The sequence below is a fragment of the Meles meles genome, chromosome 10, assembly GCF_922984935.1.
Source record: "Meles meles chromosome 10, mMelMel3.1 paternal haplotype, whole genome shotgun sequence".
NCBI lineage: Eukaryota > Metazoa > Chordata > Mammalia > Carnivora > Mustelidae > Meles > Meles meles.
In genome coordinates, this window is record NC_060075.1 from 11,625,205 (window position 1) to 11,633,820 (window position 8,616).

Here is an 8,616-nt window from a genome sequence, read left to right on the forward strand (position 1 = left end):
ACACTAAAAAACTACATGGGTCACCCCGCTGGCTCAGTCAGTTTAGCATCCAGCTCTTGATTTTGTGTCAGGTCATGATCTCAGAGTGGTGAAATCAAGCCTTGCATGGAGCCTGCTTAAGATTCCCTCTCTCTCCCTCTGCCCCTCCCCCAGTGCACGCATGAGCACATGCATGCACCTGTTCTTTCTCTCTAAAAAAGAAAAAGAAAGAAAAAAGAAAAAGTAAAACTACATACACTAATGCCATTTATTTATTATCCTCCTTTCATTTTTCTTCATAGCATTTATCTCCTTAAATATATTCTATTATTAGGTCCTGGGCTTCAATAGCAAAAAAAAATTATAATACTTATTTAATTTCTTTTTTTAATACTTATTTAATTTCTATATTGATACTACTTCTCACTAAACTGTAAGCCCCGTGAAGGCATGAGTTTGGGCCCATAAGACTTGGAATAGTTCTGCTATATAGGTGCTCAAGAAATACTTGTAATATGGAATGAATGAATGAATGAATGAATGAATGAATGAACAAGCAAAGAAAGAAGACAGAGAAGGAGCAGCCAGAAAGACAGGAGGAAAACCAGGAAAGGATGTTCAGGGACAAGGGAGTGGTCAACTGTGGAATGCTCCTGATGTGTCAAGTTAGTATTAGAAATGAACCCCATCTGCTGACACGGAGGATACATGAGACCACCATGCAAGCTGTTTCAGTGCAGTGAAGACACCAGATTGGTGTGGGATGAGGAGTGAATGGAGGTGAGGAAATGAGGACGGATGTTGGCAGCTCCTCCAAGAACTTGGGCTGTGAAGGAAACTTGAGATGCAGAGAGAGAAAGATCAAGTGGCAAATTCCAGCTCCCACTTTAGAATGCAGAAATTGCTCCTGCTTCCTCCCTCAACGCAATTTTCCACCGTCAGTAATAATATCCAGTGTCCACCACCATCACCAATCGCGTCAGTGCGTATAGATGCATGAGTCAGTTTGAAAGGAAATGCTGTAAAATGTTGATAGTGTAAGAAATAGGTGAAGACTTTAGTGTCCTTCTCTCTGCTTGTGTGTATTTAGGTTTTTGGCTGGGGGTATGTGGCTGGCTCAGTCAACAGAGCATGCGACTCTTAATCTCAGGACCATGAGTGCAAGCCCCATGTGGGGCTGTGGAGCCAACTTAAGAACAAATAAATATTTTTTCCCCCTAAAACGAGTATATATTGTTTGAGAAAAACATGTACACACCACTCAGAGCTCAAAATTTCCAGTCTCTTTTGGACTTTCCCAACTGGGTGGGTCCACTGCCCATTGACAGGACAATCGTGATTACTTTGGTACATGAACAGCCCTCAAGTGAACACCCACCCACCCCAACACCCAGGAAAGGAAAGCCTTGTCCCCTGCAGCTTATCACCATGAAAAACACCTAAACCAAACAATGACCTGAACATATACACAAAGATTACACACCCATTCTTTCTTTTTCCCCCTTACACACCCATTCTCAAGCACCAAGAACAAACCTCTGGGACTTGTAAGTTAAAACAATGTTCTTTTCTTTTTTAAAAAATTTCATTGTGGTAAGAACACTTCACATGAAATCCACCTTCTTAGAAGGATGTTTGTTTTTACCTTTTAGCTCCCAGAAGGAGCTGATCAATCTACATGAGGGGGGTCTGAGTGCATTTCAACAGGGTTTGGTGTTACACACATTTTACGTAAAATAAACCAGAAAAATGACCCACCATACATTTAAGGTAGCATCATAGATAGGGAAAAGAATGCTAGAAGAGAGTTGGAGAACATGAATTTAGGTCATAGCTGAGCCACTTAGCCGTAGGATTGTGAAGACTGGAGAGACCGATCTTCCGTGTCTGTGAAACGCTAGCAGCAGACTTGATGTCTAAGGTCTTGTCCAGTTCCAGCACTCACAGACCACTACTTAATGCCCTGCAGATCCTCTGCTCTTCCACTGTCGGGAAGACGCCTCAGCCGTCCTCTCTGAACCTGATTGGCTCGCTCATGGGAGAAGATAACAGACCGAGAAGGGCAGAGCTGGAGCTACACTGACCCATTTTGCAGTAAACCCACCATTGGGGATCAGGACCAGTCAGAGGAAAGAAGAAAATGTTCCAGGCAGTTAGACTTTGCAGCAAAAACAGATCCTTGTCCAAGAAAACATTTGCAGGAGGGACCCATGCTGAGATTGCAGGACATCCCAAAATTTAAGGAAGGCAAGGGGCTGGGAACCCAGAACGGGGGTAAATTCAGGGAATCCGAAAAGGGGGCTGTCCTCTGTCAACTGGTGACAGAGAAGTCTGGCAGGTAGTCATGGAGCTTCAGCCAGCAGGCTATGATTCAGAGGCAAGACCAGGGGAGGGTGTGTTTTAAGCACAGGCAGGGGCTCTCCTGGGGGAGCTGGGCATAAAGGTGGGGGCAAAGGGGTGCCAGCAGAGGGGTGAGAGGGCTCTAGAGGCATGATGTGCTGTGGCTGCTCCTCTCCTCCGAGTTAGTAAATATTAGCTCGGAAGCTATCAGTGATGCTCAGGACCCAGTCTTCCAATTTCGTGTTCTCCATGGTTCTCTCAGACGGAAGACTATGACATTGGCAGGTAGGCTGCAAGAAGCAGCTGCCTGGCGTTCCCCATCTGATTCTTCCCTTCTCTGTCAGGGGCTTCGGGATGTGTGAGTGCTGAGAATTCGCTGGACCTCTGAAGATCCCATCTGCTCCATCTCTCTTGCTGTTGATGAACTCCCCTTTTTAATTGTTGCCTCATGGTTGCCTACACTTCAAGCCTGCTTCCTTGGTCCTGGCACCCTGCCTGATCTGTTGCTGGCTGTGACCTGGACATGATGAAGACGGTACCCCCCGAAACCCTAAATATACTTGGGGCCACCATGGAAGAGGTTGTAAAGCACCGACATCATTTGGGCCCTCTGGACCAAAGCCTCCCCTTCTCTGAGGGACGTGAGATCCCGTTGGCTTAGAACCTGCTGGCCTTTCTCATCAGAATGTTTGGAGGGAAACCCCAAATCTTCGGTAATTCTCTTGTAGCCTTTCCCCCAGGGCTGCTTTTCAAAGAGAAGACAGGGCAAATGGATCCCCTTGATAAAAAGAATAGAGTCTATTAGAGTCACCAGGAAAACATTGGTTTAGGTACTCTCTTGTGCTGAATGAAACCACAGGACCCTGGACAATGTGGATTCTGTGATGGTGAGCTGCCCAGGCAGGAGACTTTGCCTCACACGTGGAGGTGTGTCTCTGGCCGCTGCACCAGAGACAGCTCGCCGCCACTGCCCACGCTCCAAGTTTCCTTATCTCAGTACACATGGCCATGAGTTCACCTTACTTTGATCCCTAATGTTCTGTAAAGTTTCAAACTTCCTCTAAAAGTCAAACCAGCAATGACCTATGCCGATCTAAAAGGTTTTATCTTCCTAACGTCCAACAGATCAGACATTGGTCAAGTGAGGCCTCTCTGCCCCCACCAGCCACACTGAAACGAGAGAATTTCTGTTAGGGAATGTGTTGTCCTGTATAATCCGCTGCCCTGAGTCTCCTTGTCTCCCTCAGCAAACTTACTCTGCCCTGGGAACACCCCATCCCCCCACAAGGGCCAGGAACCTCATTAACTGATTACTCAGGGAATCCAGCTGAAGGTGGGGGTGGCGTGGGATACAGAACTTCACAGACCCCCGAAGATTCAGGGGGTACTTCCTCCTCCGTGAGAATTCCATCTGCACACCACTGACTCCCTCGCCCACTCATGACTTAGCTCTGAGCCTGTTCCTCTGTGTCAGCAACTTCTACCCCAAGCTCCCTTTTTGTCATCCTGTTCCCAGAGGATTAAGTAAATGACTCCCATTTAAAAGAATCCCTGCTGCCACCACTGCGGTTCTGACTTCCATGCGGTTCTGACTTCCATGCGGTTCTGACTTCCATGCGGATGTTCCTGCCATTCCAGGTGCTCCCACCAGATAACCTCCAGCGGCCCTTTCCCGTCTTCCCTAGTAGCCGCATGCCCACTTCGGGTGCCTTCAGCCAACGAGGCCTCCTGTGAGCCACTAAGAACTGCCCCAAAGCTGACTAAATGTGGGGGTGGCCTGAGTTCCTTTCTTGTCTCCCTGAGACAGAGACTCTGATACAAAACACCGACATTGATAAGTAGGAACCGACACTCTGGTCATCTGTGCCTCGTGACAGCACCAGAGACCTGTACCGGGGGCTGCAAGTCTCCCTTGGCATTTCAGAATTTAGGAGTGTGGATAGACGTGTTCCTCTCTTCAGCTTATGGCCCCGCCTTCATAAAAGAAAGACAACAGTGAAAGAAAGTGTAGCAAATAAAACCCTGAACAAAGTAGCTCTAATTATTTAAAAAACAGATGAACAGACACATAAAAGCTTTTTCCTACAGCTTCCAGAGTGAATTTTCTACCTGGGGGGCTGAGTTTATGCTCCTGCTCCTTCTCTTTCCAACTGGGTAATTTGGGGGGAAAGATAGTTAGTTAATGGGTCTCTAAGCCCAGATTTCTCAGCTGCAACACAAAGACAATGATTTCCCTCTTGGATTGTTGTAGGAAGACAATGAAAACTCTTTGTTAACTGCTAAGTGATATTTGCACATTACTTATTATTATTTTATGTTATCTTTCCCATTCCCAGACTTAGGAGATGACTTGCTTCCCACTTCTCAGAGAAAACAGACGCCATCAGACTGGAATCCCTCAACTCCCCAACACCAAATGTGCGACCTACTGGCATTTGCTCCATCTTTCCATCTGCAAGAATAGCTGGGGTCCTCGGTCTGAGCCCAGTCCCCCTCCCTGAGCCTCTTGCGCATCCCTTGTGGCTGCCTTAGGAATTCAGGCTCTGCCTCAAGAACCTTCCTCTCCAGTACTTTGAACCTCCCCCTCTCAGCTGGATCTTTTCATCCGCCCTTAACTGTGATTTAGTGTCTCCCAGTAAAACCAAAGCAATTCTTTATTAAGCTGTTGTTGTCATTGTTGTTTTAGGGTTTCCTCTGGATTTGTTGGGGGCGGGCATGAAGCTTGAGTGTGACTCTTTTAGTCCTGCAGATAAAAGGGACCTATCTTTGTTCCTGGCTTGGGGACCAAGTCTTCAAAATGGGATGTCAAGTGTCTTCCTTGGTCATTGAAGTCGGCACTATTAACGGGATTATTAAACTCCTGCAGAATCAGAGACTACCCCACATCACCGCCAACACAAGCCAGAGATTCTTTTTTTTTAAGTTGTTAAAAAAAATTATTTTTAAGCAATCTCTACACCCAAAGTGGGACTTGAACTTACAACCCCAAGATCAAGAGTCACAAGTTCCGCTGACTGATCCAGCCAGGCATCCCTGAGGCCAGGGATTCTTAAATGTTTTTCCGGCCTGGATCCCTTGGCGATCTAGAAAATCCATGGCTTCCTTGTCAGAGTAACACTAAATACTAAATAATAAACAATAATATAAAAAGGGAATAACTAATATAAAAAAACTATTATTATAAAATGGTGATATAGTAATATATTTGCTTCTTCATTAAAGCATTTAATAGGAACAGGTACAGGCAGGTTTACTACCACAATAATTTCAATGTAGCGATGAACATAAAGGATAGTGTAAGAAATCTGCAACAACTGTTGTATAATAGAAACATCTATGATTTTTAGGAGTGGTAAAGACACAGAACAACAGCTCTAATACCACTGTGCTTTGCTGCCTACCTGAAGGACATGGAGAATTTCAGTTACAAGTCAGGGAACATAAAGATGTAAGTGCTTCCTTACTTTCAAGTTAGACACTCTGGATGCTGCCCGTGTATCCTGGGACAAGAGTTCCTGTTTTAGGGACACCTGGGTGGCTCGGTTGGTTAAGCATCTGCCCTTGGCTCATGTTGGGCTCCCTGCTCAGCTAGAAGCCTGCTTCTCCCTCTCCCTCTGCTTCTCCCCATGTCTGTGCTCTTTCTCTCTCTCTGTCAAATAAATAAATAAAATCTTTACAAAAATTTCCTGCTTTATTTTATTTAATATTTATTTATTTGAGAGAAAGATCGAGCAAGCCAGGGGAGTGGCAGAAGGAGGAAGAGAGAGAATCTGGAGCAGACTCTTCATTGAGTGTGGAGCTTGACCCTGGCCTTGATTTCAAGACCCAAGCCAAAACCAAGAGTCAGAGGTTTAACCCACTGTACCACCCAGGCACCTCTAGAGTCCCTGTTTTAGATGGTGCTATTTCTTTCTTTCTTTTTTTAGAGCAGGCTCCATGCCCAGTGTGGAGCCCAATGTGGGGCCTGAATTCACAACCCTGAGATCAAGACCTGGGCTAAAGAATCAGACAGTTCACCAACTGAGCCACCTAGACACACCTAGACAGTACTCTTTGTGAACTTGGTTCTATTCCTTCTGTCCAAGAGCTATCCATAGGAGATTAGGGGCATGAAACAGCAACCACAGAGAAGGGGGAAACATCATTCCCCCCCGTCGTGTTCCAAAAGGGACCAGTTAGGAAGTACCAATGCCATACTCGGGCATTCGGCCAAAGTCCTCTATTTTTAGAATTTGGAAATAGACTCATTAATATCGTGATTTCATTGAGAGCCAAACTTACCTGATGAGTGAGCCTGGACATCTGTGAAACACAGGATTTCCTCAAGGAATCCCGTAAAATTACTTGGGATGGAAAGCCTGACAAAAGGCAGGAGAATGTGTGTATGCAATTTTTAAACAAACATTGATATATTCTAATTCTTCTATTACAGCCTGCTTCTTTATAATGTCATATCATGAGTAATTTGTCAACACATTCAATTATCAAATATTATCATTGGCTACATAGTATTCTCTCATAAGCATATACATAATCTATTTAATTAATCCCCAGGTTTGAGCATGTGGAGTATGTACAATCTTTCATTATTATGTAAATAGTGCTCTGATGGGTGCTGTAGATTAAATCTTTGTCCACATTCTATTTTTATTTCCTTAGAATATTTCTATAAATGGAATAGCTGTGTCACAATTTAGTAATGCGCAAAAACAGCAATGCATATTTTAAAGATTTTTTGATCAGTACCGTCAAATCGTCCTCCAGAAAGGTTGTTCCTGTTCATATCAGAACTGGAATCTTTGACCTTGGCTCTGAAGATGGCAAAAAGACTGGGAAAGAATGCTTCTGAATGGGGAGAAGTAAGAGGATCCTGTACCAGAAGCAGAATTAAAGCTGGCCAGTGTTGTGCCTCTGGCATTCTGCGTTTCTCTCGTGCTAGAAATACCTTTAAGACAGAATGGGAACCAGGACTGATTCCTTAAAACCTGGGGTCCCTTTTGTGGGCTGGATTTCAATCATTAGGATAAACCCAGCCTTGTACAGCTGTGGTAAGGGGAACAGGAGCGGGGTTTGTATCCATGATTGGACCAGACGAATAGTGGGAATACTGGAATCAGAGAGCACCCCAAAGGAAGAGCAGTTTCAAGTGGGAAGGTGTGAGCAGAGCTGGCTACTTGGTCTGTTACTTCCTGACCTGGATATTCCCATCACAAGCAATAGGGACTGAGTAGCACTGCTATCGTATTGGAAGCGGTTTCTTCTTCCTCTTCCCCTTCTTCTCCTTCCTCTCCTCCTCCTCCTCTTTCTTCTTCTCCTTCTTCTTTTCCCTCCATCTTTCCATGTTCTTTCCTTTGCAGCTAGACAATATATTCCAGAAGGGCAGAAACCACATGATACTCCTTTGCATAACCAACAACAGTAAATATGGGGAAAAGATACTTGCTAATTCCTCTCACTGTCAAAATAAGGTATCAGATCTTGCCACAAATTATACTGGATGATTAAAATCTCAGGAGACCTACTGACGACTCCCTCTTCTCTCTCATGCTTTTATAGATGCAGACTGGATTTCTTTTGTCATGCGCAGAGACCAAAGATGAGTTCTCTCTCCATAATTCCATCTCCCAGATCTACAATTAGATTATTATCACCTTCTCTCCCATCTTTCATCTGGGACTCCACAGAATGTGGTGGTTATCACCCTAAAATTTAGCTTCCCATTCAGACTGTACAGGGTTAAAAGGTGCATCTATGAGACTTGGTATTTTGTCCTGTTACACACCCACACCAGGGACAGTGCCCTGCTCCCTGCCCAACCCGGGAGGGACATGAAGGCGGGAGGGAAACACACAACCCTGGGTCAGCATTTGCTGTCATTGGTGCTGACCCCATCAGCTCTCTCACACTCTGGGTTTGTGGGCGCTGCTTAGATAAGAGCCTCTGGTCCCTTTCTTGTGTGACTTTTCTGGACTTCACTTCCTCCCTGCTGTACTACAGTACTTGACCCCTACCACATAGATCACTCTCTTACCCACCGCACCCTTGGTACCTACCTGACCCCTTCTGGCCAGCCAGAGGGCAATCCTCCCTTCTCTGGACTGCTTCCTGACATCCATGCTATCATTTGTCAGAGGAGATCATCGTACAGAAAGTTAAATTGGATTTAAAACTGTGCCGTCTAGTCAGTCTTGAATCCTGATTTTTATTCCCCTCTAGCTGGGACTGAATTATCTCATTCTACTCTCCGGTCCCCAGTCAGGCCTGGAGGGCTCTGCACCAACCCCATACTTATCCCCG